We start from the raw sequence: 13452 nt of genomic DNA on the forward strand, positions 1-13452 counted from the left end.
CCTTTTTTCCCCAAAAAAAATCCCATTTTCCCCCCCAAAACCCCCATTTTCCCCCCCAAACCCCCATTTCCCCCCCAAACCCCCATTTTTCCCACAAAACTCCCATTTTTTCCCCAAAACCCCCATTTCCCCCCCCCAAAACCCCCATTTTCCCCCCCAAAACCCCCCATTTTTTTCCACCAAACCCCCATTTTTCCCCACAACCCCCCATTTCCCCCCAAAACCCCCAGTTTTCCCCCAAAACACCCCCATTTCTTCCCCCCAAACCCCCATTTCTTCCCCCCAAAACCCCATTTTTCCTTGCCTTTTCCTTGCCTTTTCTTGCCTTTTTCCTTTTTCTTGCCTTTTCTTGCCTTTTTTCTTTTTCTTTTCTTTTCTTTTCTTTTCTTTTCTTTTCTTTTCTTTTCTTTTCTTCATTTTTTTCCCCAAAACCCCCATTTTTCCCCCAAAACCCCCATTTTTCCCCCAAAACCCCCATTTTTTTCCCCAAATCCCTTTTCCCCCTAAAACACCCCCAGTTTTCCCCACAAATCCCCTTTTTCCCCCCCAAAACCCCCATTTTTCCCCAAAAAACCCCCATGTTTCCCCCCAAAACCCCCATTTCCCCCCCCAAAACCCCCAGTTTTCCCCCAAAACACCCCCAGTTTTCCCCACAAACCCCCATTTCTTCCCCCCAAACCCCCATTTTTCCCCCCCCAAAACCCCCATTTTCCCCCCCCCAAACCCCCAATTTTTCCCCCCAAAACCCCCTTTTTTCCCCCCAAACCCCCAATTTTTCCCCCAAACCCCCATTTTTTCCCCCAAATCCCCCATTTTTTCCTCAAAATCCCTTTTCTGAGGGGACAAATCCACCATTTCGCTCCCTGAGGTGACTTTGGCGCCATTTTGCTCCCTGAGGTGACTCTACGGCCGCCACCTTGAACCCCCCAAAACCCCCATTTTTCCCCCCCAAACCCCCATTTTTCCCCCCCAAAACCCCCATTTTTTCCCCCCAAAACCCCCATTTTTTCCCCCCAAACTCCCATTTTTCTCCCCAAACCCCCATTTTTTCCCCCCAAACCCCCATTTATTCCCCCCAAAACCCCCATTTTGGGTTTTTCTCGCCCCCCATCCCCACGGCCGCCTTTTTGAGCCCTGACCTGATTCCCCGGCGGCCATCTTGCTCTCTGAGGCGGCCATCTGGAACCCCCCAAACCCCCATTGTTTCCCCCCAAACCCCCATTGTTTCCCCCCAAATCCCCTTTTTTCCACAAAAAATCCCATTTTCCCCCCCAAAACCCCATTTTCCCCCCCAAACCCCATTTTCCCCCCCAAACCCCCATTTTTCCCACAAAACTCCCATTTTTTCTTTTTTTTTCCCAAAACCCCCATTTCCCCCCCCCAAAACCCCCATTTTCCCCCCAAAACCCCCCATTTTTTTCCACCAAACCCCCATTTTTCCCCACAACCCCCCATTTTCCCCCCAAAACCCCCAGTTTTCCCCCCAAAACACCCCCATTTCTTCCCCCCAAACCCCCATTTCTTCCCCCCAAAACCCCATTTTTCCTTGCCTTTTCCTTGCCTTTTCTTGCCTTTTTCCTTTTTCTTGCCTTTTCTTGCCTTTTTTCTTTTTCTTTTCTTTTCTTTTCTTTTCTTTTCTTTTCTTTTCTTTTCTTTTCTTTTCTTTTCTTTTCTTTTCTTTTCTTTTCTTTTCTTTTCTTTTCTTTTCTTCATTTTTTTCCCCAAAACCCCCATTTTTCCCCCAAAACCCCCAGTTTTCCCCCAAAACCCCCATTTTTTTCCCCAAATCCCCTTCCCCCCCCCAAAACCCCATTTTTCCCCCCAAATCCCCTTTTTCCCCCCCAAACCCCCATTTTTCCCCAAAAACCCCCATTTCCCCCCCAAATCCCCATTTCCCCCCCAAAACCCCCAGTTTTCCCCCAAAACCCCCATTTTCCCCAAAAACCCCCATGTTTCCCCCCAAAACCCCCATGTTTCCCCCCAAAACCCCCATTTCCCCCCCCAAAAACCCCCAGTTTTCCCCCAAAACTCCCCCAGTTTTCCCCACAAACCCCCATTTCTTCCCCCCAACCCCCATTTTTCCCCCCAAAACCCCCATTTTCCCCCCACAAAACCCCCATTTTTCCCCCTCAAAATCCCCTTTTTCCCCCCAAACCCCCAATTTTTCCCCCCAAAACCCCCCTTTTTCCCCCCAAACCCCCTTTTTTCCCCCAAACCCCCATTTTTTCCCCCAAATCCCCCATTTTTTCCTCAAAATCCCTTTTCTGAGGGGACAAATCCACCATTTCGCTCCCTGAGGTGACTTTGGCGCCATTTTGCTCCCTGAGGTGACTCTACGGCCGCCACCTTGAACCCCCCAAAACCCCCATTTTTCCCCCCCAAAACCCCCATTTTTTCCCCCCAAAACCCCCATTTTTTCCCCCAAACTCCCATTTTTTCTCCCAAACCCCCATTTTTCCCCCCAAACCCCCATTTATTCCCCCCAAAACCCCCATTTTGGGTTTTTCTCGCCCCCCATCCCCACGGCCGCCTTTTTGAGCCCTGACCTGATTCCCCGGCGGCCATCTTGCTCTCTGAGGCGGCCATCTGGAACCCCCCAAACCCCCATTGTTTCCCCCCAAACCCCATTGTTTCCCCCCAAATCCCCTTTTTTCCCCAAAAAAATCCCATTTTCCCCCCAAAACCCCCATTTTCCCCCCCAAACCCCCATTTCCCCCCCCAAACCCCATTTTTCCCACAAAACTCCCATTTTTCCCCAAAACCCCATTTCCCCCCCCCAAAACCCCCATTTTCCCCCCCAAAACCCCCCATTTTTTTCCACCAAACCCCCATTTTTCCCCCACAACCCCCCATTTTCCCCCAAAACCCCCAGTTTTCCCCCAAAACACCCCCATTTCTTCCCCCCAAACCCCCATTTCTTCCCCCCAAAACCCCATTTTTCCTTGCCTTTTCCTTGCCTTTTCTTGCCTTTTTCCTTTTTCTTGCCTTTTCTTGCCTTTTTTCTTTTTCTTTTCTTTTCTTTTCTTTTCTTTTCTTTTCTTTTCTTTTCTTTTCTTTTCTTTTCTTTTCTTTTCTTTTCTTTTCTTTTCTTCATTTTTTCCCCCAAAACCCCCATTTTTCCCCCAAAACCCCCATTTTTCCCCCAAAACTCCCATTTTTTTCCCCAAATCCCCTTTTCCCCCCCCAAAACCCCCATTTTTCCCCCCCAAATCCCCTTTTTCCCCCAAAACCCCATTTTTCCCCAAAAACCCCCATTTCCCCCCCAAATCCCCATTGTTTCCTCCCCCAAAACCCCCAGTTTTCCCCCAAAACCCCCATTTTCCCCAAAAAAAACCCCATGTTTCCCCCCAAAACCCCCATGTTTCCCCCCAAAACCCCCATTTCCCCCCCAAAACCCCCAGTTTTCCCCCAAAACACCCCCAGTTTTCCCCACAAACCCCCATTTCTTCCCCCAAACCCCCATTTTCCCCAAAAAACCCCATGTTTCCCCCCCAAAACCCCCATGTTTCCCCCCAAAACCCCCATTTCCCCCCCAAAACCCCCAGTTTTCCCCCAAAACACCCCCAGTTTTCCCCACAAACCCCCATTTCTTCCCCCAAACCCCCATTTTCCCCAAAAAAACCCCCATGTTTCCCCCCAAAACCCCCATGTTTCCCCCCAAAACCCCCATTTCCCCCCCAAAACCCCCAGTTTTCCCCAAAACTCCCCCAGTTTTCCCCACAAACCCCCATTTCTTCCCCCCAAACCCCCATTTTTCCCCCCCAAAACCCCCATTTTCCCCCCACAAAACCCCCATTTTTCCCCCTCAAAATCCCCTTTTTCCCCCCCAAACCCCCAATTTTTCCCCCCAAAACCCCCCTTTTTTCCCCCCAAACCCCCTTTTTTCCCCCCAAACCCCCATTTTTTCCCCCAAATCCCCCATTTTTTCCTCAAAATCCCTTTTCTGAGGGGACAAATCCACCATTTCGCTCCCTGAGGTGACTTTGGCGCCATTTTGCTCCCTGAGGTGACTCTACGGCCGCCACCTTGAACCCCCCAAAACCCCCATTTTTCCCCCCCAAAACCCCCATTTTTTCCCCCCAAACCCCCATTTTTCCCCCCAAACCCCATTTTTCCCCCCAAACCCCCATTTATTCCCCCCAAAACCCCCATTTTGGGTTTTTCTCGCCCCCCATCCCCACGGCCGCCTTTTTGAGCCCTGACCTGATTCCCCGGCGGCCATCTTGCTCTCTGAGGCGGCCATCTGGAACCCCCCAAACCCCCATTGTTTCCCCCCAAACCCCCCATTGTTTCCCCCCCAAGCCCCCATTGTTTCCCCCCAAATCCCCTTTTTTTCCCCCCAAATCCACTTTTTTTCCCCAAAAAAAATCCAAATCTATCAATCAATATAAATCAATCGATTTATAGAATCATTTCAGCTGGAAGAGACCCTCAGGATCATCGAGTCCAACCATAACCCAGCTCTAGCACTAAACCATGTCCCTAAGAAACCCGATTAAACGTCTTCCGAACACCTCCAGGAACGGTGACTCCAGCACTTCCCTGGGCAGCCTGTTCCACCGCTTCACAACTTTTTCCACGAAGAAATGCCTCCTAATATCCAACCTGAACCTTCCCTGGCCCAACGTGAGAACATTTCCTCTCGTCCTATCGCTTGCTGCTTGGGAGAAGAGACCAACACCCACCGCGCCACAACCTCCTGTCAGGTAGTTGTAGAGACCGATCAGGTCTCCCCTCAGTCTCTTTTTTCCCGGGCTAAACAGCCTCATGTCCCTCAGCCGCTCCTCATAAGACTTGTGCTCCAGGCCTGTCCCGCTCCATTCAGTGATGGACTCGTGATGCTTCGTTCACCTCGATCCTGAAGCGCAAAATTAGGGCAATCCAAATGCCAAGGGGTTCTAATTCCATCATCAGTGTTTCTTTCTTTATTTGGCCCATAAAGCGGCACACGATAGAGAGAGTGGAGAAACAGGAAAGAAAAGAAAGGGGGAAAAAAAAGGGTTGGCAACCACTACGAGATGCAAAGGCGTCCTTGTGGTCTCGGGTGCCGTGAGAAGAGTCCTGCCGGTTCTCCGTCGTGATCCGCGACCCTTTGGTGGGGAGAGCTCAGCGATGTCCCGTCGGGAATCGTCTTTCGTGCTTCTTCACCCCGCTCCGCTCCCGCGGATCGAGGCCAATCTCCGCCTTTGTTTCGCAGTCCGGGCCGAACCGCGCGGGCCCGGAGAGTCCCCGCCTCGCTTGCCAGAACCCGTCTGTGCCGGCGTCGCCTCGGTGCAGGGGTCTCCTACTGGTCCTTGGGTGAGCTCAGGGCCTTTGGAGAGCCTCTGCGCGTGCTCTTCTTCACTGGCCTCAGCAGCAGGGAGGAGGTGGGGGCGAGTCTGGCTGCGGCGGCGGGGGGAAATCCATCTTCTGCGCAGCAGCTGTAGTGCCCCAGTGGGAGAGACCTGTAGAACACCATTCCTTTTAGGAGGTGGGGGCGAGTCCGGCTGCGGCGGCAGGTGGAATCCGTACAGCAGCCGTTGGTACCTGCAGCCCCCGGGTCGGAGAGACCTGTACAACACAATGTTTTTCGTCAGGCCTCTCTCCAAGTCGTTGTCCAATTCTTTCTATCGGGGCATCTGTTCTCCAAGTCCCTGACGGCGATATTCAGGCAAGTACTGTTCTTCGGAGCGACTCTTCCACCTTCCAATCCCTGATTTCTGTAATTCTGTGAGATGGAGGGGCCAGGAGAGGGAGATGTGAGGAGATGGATGGGCGAGGAGATAGACACACCAAGAGAGGGAGGGTCGGGTGGGTGGGGGGTGACGAGATGGGGATGGACAGACGGACAGAGACACGAGGTGATGGAGACACCGGGAGATGGAGACGGAGGGAGCAGGAGGTGGGTGAGAAGATGGGGATGGACAGATGAGGGTGGAGACACCAGGAGATGGAGACGGAGGGAGCAGGAGGTGGGTGAGAAGATGGGGATGGACAGATGGACAGATGAGGGTGGAGACACCAGGAGATGGAGACGGAGGGAGCAGGAGGTGGGTGAGAAGATGGGGATGGACAGATGGACAGATGAGGGTGGAGACACCAGGAGATGGAGACGGAGGGTCAGGTGGGTGGGGGGATGAGGAGATGGAGGGATGGCCACGTGGAGGGACGGACGGATGGACAGATGGATGATGGACAAGTAGACGCCGGCCAACTAGATGGCCCCTGCTGGGCCCTCCGCCCACTCACACGTCTCGTTGGGCGACACCAGCTTCCTGGTGGCCCCCAAATGGGTCCAGATGAACTTCCCTGGGAGAGCAGCAGTGGCCGCTGCCCCTGGCAGGCCCCGCCCACAGACCCCGCCCACAGGCCCCGCCCCCTCCACTCACCAATCAGGAGGAGTTGGCGGGAGATGTGAGGGTCTTGTGTTTTCCATCCTCCAGATGAGGTTGGATGAGGTTGGGGAGATGTTTGGGGGTCTCAGTTGGGGTTCAACATCCTCCAGGTGGGACAGAGTTGGGGAGATCTCGGAGTCTTGGAGTTCGACGTTGTCAGCGTGAAGTGGACAACATGGAGGGAGATGGGTCATGTCTTGGGTTCTCCATCCTCCCAGGGGAAGAGGGATGAAGTTGGGGAGATGTTTGCGGGTCTTGGTTGGGGTTCAACATCCTCCAGGTGGGACAACACTGGGGGAGATGTTGGGGGTCTTGGCGATCTCCACCGGCGAGATGAGGAGAGATGAAGTTGGGGGAGATGGTTGGGTCTTGGGTACTCCATCCCCCAGGTGGGACAACACTGCGGGAGATGTTTTGGAGTCCTGGGTTCTCCACATTCCAGATGAGGTAGGACACAGTTGGCAAAGATGTTTGGAGTCTTGCTCGGGGTTCAACATCCTCCAGGTGAAGAAGGCATGAAGTTGGGGAGGTGTTTGGGGTCTTGGGGTTCAATATCCTCCAGCTGGGACAAAATTGAGTGAGGTGTTGGGGTTCCACATCCTCTGGATGACGTGGGACAACACTGCGGGAGATGTTTGGTGTCTTGGGGTTCTCCACCCTCTAGATGAGGTGGGACAATGTTGGAGAGATGGTTGGGGTCTTGGTTGGGGTTCCACATCCTCCATATGAGGTGGGGTGAAGTTGGGGAGATGGTTGGGGTCTTGGGATTCTCCACCCTCTAGATGAGGTGGGACAAAGTGTCCAGGAATAGGACATCCTGAGTCTTGATGGCTTCACAGGGCCCAGGGATGTGACATCTTGGCCTGGGTGGCCCAAAGTGTCCGGGGATGGGACATTCTAGGTCTTGGTGGCCCAAGGGGGCTGGAGCTGGGACAACTTGAGTCCAGGGATGAGATATCCTGGGTCTGGGTGGCCCAGGTGGTCCAAGGATGGGACATCTTGGTCTTGGTGTCCCAAGATGATTGGACATGGGACATCCTGATCTTGGTAGCTGAAGGGGTCCAGAGACGGGAAATCCTGGGTCTTGGTGTCCTCACAGTGTCAAAGGGATGGGACATCTATGCCTGGGTGGCCCAAAGTGTCCAGGGATGGGACAGTTTAGGTCTTGGTGGCCCAAGGGGTCCAGGGACGGGACATTTTAGGTCTTGGTGGCCCAAGGGGTCCAGGGACGGGACATCTGCAGTCGGGGATGGGATGACGCTGCCACTGAACCGCATCCCCAAGCGCCTCGCTGGGTTTTTTCGGGTTGTTTTTTTTTTTTTTCCTTTGTTTTTTTGATTTTGGTTTTTTTCTTTGTTTTTTTTTTCTTTTTTTTTTTCTTTTTTTTTTTGTATTTTTTCTTTGTTTTTTTTTTCTTTGTTTTTTGGGGTTTTTTTCTTGGTTTTTTTTCTTTGTTTTTTGTTTTTTGTTTTTTTCTTTGGTTTTTTGTTGTTGTTTTTTGGAGTTTTTTTCCTTTGTTTTTTCCTTTGTTTTTTGTTGGTTTGGTTTTTTCTTTTTTTTTCTTTGTTTTTTTGGGTTTTTTCCTTTGTTTTTTTTGCTTTATTTTTTGTTTTTTCTTTTTGTTTTTTTCTTTGGTTTTTTCTTTGTTTTTTGTCTTTTTTTTTCCTTTGTTTTTTGTTTTTTTCTTTGTTATTTTTTCCTTTTTTTTTGTTTTTTGGGTTTTTTCTTTGGTTTTTTCTTTGTTTTTTGTTATTTGTTTTTTTCTTTGTTTTTTTTCCTTTGGTTTTTTTTTTTGGTTTTTTCTTTGGTTTTTTTCCTTTGTTTTTTGGTTTTTGTTTTTTTTCTTTGTTTGCTTTTTGTTTTTTGTTTTTTCTTTTTTTTCCCTTTGTTTTTTGTTTTTTGGTTTTTTTCTTTGCTTTTTTTCTTTGTTTTTTATTTTTTTCCTTTGTTTTTTTTTATTTGTTTTCAACCTCATTTCAAACTCATTTCAAAATTTTGTTTTCAAACCCATTTCAAATTTTGCTTTCAAACCCATTTCAGACTTTGTTTTCAACCTCATTTCTAGCTTTTTGCTTTCAAACTCATTTCAAATTTTGCTTTCAAACTCAATTCAAAATTTTGTTTTCAACCTCATTTCAAACTTTGTTTTCAAACCCATTTCAAATTTTGCTTTCAACCTCATTTCAAACTTTTTGTTTTCAAACTCATTTCAAACTTTGTACTTTCAAACTCATTTTAAATTTTGCTTTCAAACTCATTTCAAATTGTTTTCAAACCCATTTCAAACTTTTTGCTTTCAAACAAATTTCAAATTATGCTTTCTAACTCATTTCAGAATTTTGCTTTCAAACTCATTTCAAATTTTGCTTTCAAACTCATTTCAAATTTTGCTTTCAAACTTATTTCAGAATTTTGCTTTTAAACCCATTTCAAACTTTGTTTTCAAACCCATTTCAAATTTTGTTTTCAAACTCAATTCAAAATTTTGTTTTCAAACTCATTTCAAACTTTGTTTTCAAACCCTTTTCAAACTTTTTGCTTTCAAACTCATTTCAAATTTTTTGCTTTCAAACTCATTTCAGAATTTTTGGTTTCAAACCCGTTTCAAACTGTTTTCAAACTCACTTCAAACTTTGTTTTCAAACCCATTTCAAACTTTTTGCTTTAAAACTCATGTCAAATTGTTTTCAAACTCATTTCAAATTTTGTTTTCAAATTCATTTCAGACAAAAATCCTGGGGCGCTGGAACCTTGAAAAAACCTGCGATTCACATGGAGCAAAAGGCACCTGCTTGGGCGGCTACAGGGTCGAGGCGGCACTCCGGGGTCCCTCCCGAACGCCTGGGTCCCTCGGGGCACTCCTGGGTCCCTCCCGAACGCCTGGGTCCCTTGGGGCACTCCTGGGTCCCTCCCGAACGCCTGGGACCCTTGGGGCACTCCTGGGTCCCTCTCGAATGCATGGGTCCCTTGGGGCACTCCTGGGTCCCTCCCGAACGCCTGGGTCCCTCGGGGCACTCCTGGGTCCCTCCCGAACGCCTGGGTCCCTTGGGGCACTCCTGGGTTCCCCCCGAACGCCTGGGACCCTTGGGGCACTCCTGGGTCCCTCCCGAACGCATGGGTCCCTTGGGGCACTTCTGGGTCCCCCCCGAACGCCTGGGTCCCTTGGGGCACTCCTGGGTCCCTCCCGAACGCCTGGGTCCCTTGGGGCACTCCTGGGTCCCTCCCGAATGCCTGGGTCCCTGGGGGCACTCCTGGGTCCCTCCCGAATGACTGGGTCCCTCCCGAACGCCTGGGTCCCTTGGGGCATGCCTGGGTCCCTGCCGAACGCCTGGGTCCCTGGGGGCACTCCTGGGTCCCCCCGAACGCCTGGGTCCCTGGGGGCATGCCTGGGTCCCCCCCGAACGCCTGGGTCCCTGGGGGCATGCTTGGGTCCCTCCCGAACGCCTGGGTCCCTCCCGAATGCCTGGGTCCCTCCCGAACGCCTGGGTCCCTGGGGGCATGCCTGGGTCCCTCCCGAACGCCTGGGTCCCTCCCGAACGCCTGGGTCCCTCCCGAATGCCTGGGTCCCTCCCGAACGCATGGGTCCCTTGGGGCACTTCTGGGTCCCCCCCGAACGCCTGGGTCCCTTGGGGCACTCCTGGGTCCCTCCCGAACGCCTGGGTCCCTTGGGGCACTCCTGGGTCCCTCCCGAATGCCTGGGTCCCTTGGGGCACTCCTGGGTCCCTCCCGAATGCCTGGGTCCCTCCCGAACGCCTGGGTCCCTTGGGGCATGCCTGGGTCCCTGCCGAACGCCTGGGTCCCTGGGGGCACTCCTGGGTCCCCCCGAACGCCTGGGTCCCTGGGGGCATGCCTGGGTCCCCCCCGAACGCCTGGGTCCCTGGGGGCATGCTTGGGTCCCTCCCGAACGCCTGGGTCCCTCCCGAATGCCTGGGTCCCTCCCGAACGCCTGGGTCCCTGGGGGCATGCCTGGGTCCCTCCCGAACGCCTGGGTCCCTCCCGAATGCCTGGGTCCCTCCCGAACGCCTGGGTCCCTCCCGAATGCCTGGGTCCCTCCCGAATGCCTTGGTCCCTCCCGAACGCCTGGGTCCCTGGGGGCACTCCTGGGTCCCTCCCGAACGCCCGGCAGTTGTTGTATGACATATCGAAGATTCACTTAAGGCAGCTTACATGTACAGAAATCTTACCTGAACATCTTACATTCGCTGGTCTGGACTCCTTTGCATTTCAACGTAAAAAAAAAAAATAAAGTGCTTAGCATAAAGAATAAATATCTTTATGTCGAGGCGGATTTTCTAAAAAAGGGTTTTGTGGAAAACAGTTCCACATAAACATAGAGAGGTACTGAAAATTGGCGCTGCGTTTCTACTAATAACAACGCAAATTATGGAAAGAAAGCAAAGTGGCATTTTTCAGCCCTACTCCCCGGTCCCAAAGTGCGGTGCCGGGGGCTGGTGCCACTGTCCCTGCTGCCTGCCAGCGCTTCCCAGACACAGCAGCTTCCTGCACATGCGCCGTGGCCCTGTCGGCAGGGCAGCAAGGGGACACGCTGCAGCGATGCGCCGATGGTCTGGGACGGGAGAAACATCTAGTGCTGCTGGCAGTACTGGAAAGTGGTCATAAGAGCATCTTAAATGTGTATCCTGAAAAGCATTAAAAAAAAATGAAAGCTTTCAAGGGAAGAAGAATGCACACAGATATTCCAAATACCAGTGAGTCAGGCACTTTCTCTGCCCTCAGAATCCATATATTTACCCATCCATTTCAGCAAGGAGTTGATCAATGGTCTGTCTTGAATAGGGATGCATTGGAGATTCAGTTCTCTTCCCACCGAGTCCAACTCATCAAGGAGCCGCCGCTTTCCCCCCCACACCCCCCGATCGCCGCTGCCGCCGCTGCCGCCGCCGCTGCCTCAGGAGCCGCCGCTTTTCCGCCCGGCCCCGTCGCTGTTTTAGAGTGAGGGAGGAGGGGGCGCCCGCTGATTGGCTGCGGCGCCCGGCGCGAAAGTCGCCCATTGGCTCATCCCCGCGCGGGCTTCCCCGAGGGGGCGGGACAAAGGCGCTGATTGGCGGTCGCACAGCTGAGGGGAGGAAGGCGCCGATCGGTCTCCGCCTTCCCGCCGAAGTTCTTCCACAGTAACGAGGCGCTGATTGGCCAGCGCGGCCGAGGCGGGCGCCTCGCCCATTGGCCGGAGGGCGGGCGGGGGGCGGGCCCGGGCGGGCCGGCGAGGTGATAAAGGGGCGGCGCGGCGCGCGACCGTGCGCAGAACGTGGCGGCGGCGGCTGCTGCTCCGCTCCTCTCCGCCCCCCCCCCCTCCGCCCCGGCCGCCCTCCGCCCCCACCGCGGGACCGAAAGCAACGGGAGCGGTAATTCCCGGGCGGGAGTTCCCTGGGGCTCGGCGGGGTGCCGAGCGCCCGGCGGGCTCGGGTGCGTTCGGGGCTCCGCTCGGAGCCGGGGGTTGAAAAGCCGCGGGGTTGTGGCTGTGGGGGCGGGGGCTGAGGCTCCCGCGGCCGCTTTAACTGTTCGGGAACGAACTCGGCCGCTTTAACCCGCCGCCATCTTGTCTCCCCCCTCACGCTGAGGGGGGTGAGGAGGCGCCCGCTGATTGGCCGGCGCCGGCTGGCGGGAAAGCCTCCCATTGGCTCAGCCCCGCGCGGCTGGCTCCCGGGGGAGGAAGGCGCTGATTGGTCGCCGCGTCCCCCCACCCGCTTAATTCCTTAAATGGGATTATTTAAATGTTACCGTGTTATTTAATACGGTAATACACGAATGTAAAAAATATAGAGATATAAAAATAACATATTAGTGTGTTAACAACATAATATAAATTATATAATAGTATGATGAATAACAAAAATGTATATTACATTATATACCGACCATCAATTACTATTATTAATTAATTAGTATATAATAACATAATATAATAGCGTGATGTATAATATAACGATATTTATGATATGTTAACATTCATTAATATTAATACCTGTATTGATATAGTAAGATATAATGACTATGTAATATATCCCATACATTAATCTATATCTTATTCTATTATATAAAGCTGGGAGGGACCATATTCGGGTGGGTTTTTGAGATTTTGGGGCTGTTTTTAGGATAATTTGTGCTCGGAGAAGCTTTTAAGATCTATTTTTTTTGGCAATCGATTTGCTCACCAGGTTAATATTTAAGCAGGGGGGGTTTGGGGCTATTTGCCAGGCTTTTGAAACCAAGAACGCCTTTTTCTTTTTCTGTTTTACAACTGCAGCTCCTGCTCGGAGAACATGGAAGGCGCCCTGGCCACGCCCCCCAGCGGCTCCGCCCTGGCCACGCCCCCCAGCGGCTCCCCTGCCCTGGCCACGCCCCCCCAGCTGCTCCCCTGTCCTGGCCACGCCCCCCCAGCTGCTCTGCCCTGGCCACACCCCCTTCTCCAGCCTCCCACGCCCCCAGCTGCTCTGCCCTGGCCACGCCCCCCAGCTGCTCCACCCTGGCCACACCCCCTTCTCCAGCCTCCCATGCCCCCAGCTGCCCTGCCCTAGCCACGCCCCCCCAGCTGCCCCGCCCTGGCCACGCCCCCCATCTGCTCTGCCCTGGCCACACCCCCCTCTCCAGCCGGCCACGCCCCCACTGCCCACTCTGGGGGGGGGGCACAAGGGTTTATGGGGCGTGGGGTCAGTGGGGCTGTTGTGGGATGAAACACCCCAGAAGAGGCTGAACCCCCTGCAGGTGAGTGACCCACACGCCGACCACCCCATGGCTCCCGCACTCTGACCCACAGACCCACAGCGCCGCTGCACAGCACCCCATAGCTCCTCCGCTCTGCCCCATACATTCACACCAGTGCCCCCAGTGCCTCATACCTCTTCCTCTCTGCCCCATAGATGCACCGTGCTGCCCCATAACGCCCTAGAGCTCCTCCGCTCTGCCCCATAGACCCGCAGCGCTGCCCTACAACGCCCTTCAGCTGCCGCACTCTGCCCCAGAGATGCGTACCGCCCCACAGCTTCTGCGTCCTGCCCCATAGAGCGCTTCTGGCCCCCCCAGCGCCTCCAGTCCCAGGCGATCAAGAGCCCCCGTGACC

Source organism: Caloenas nicobarica, unplaced genomic scaffold (assembly GCF_036013445.1).
Source record: "Caloenas nicobarica isolate bCalNic1 unplaced genomic scaffold, bCalNic1.hap1 Scaffold_93, whole genome shotgun sequence".
NCBI classification, from domain to species: Eukaryota; Metazoa; Chordata; class Aves; order Columbiformes; family Columbidae; genus Caloenas; species Caloenas nicobarica.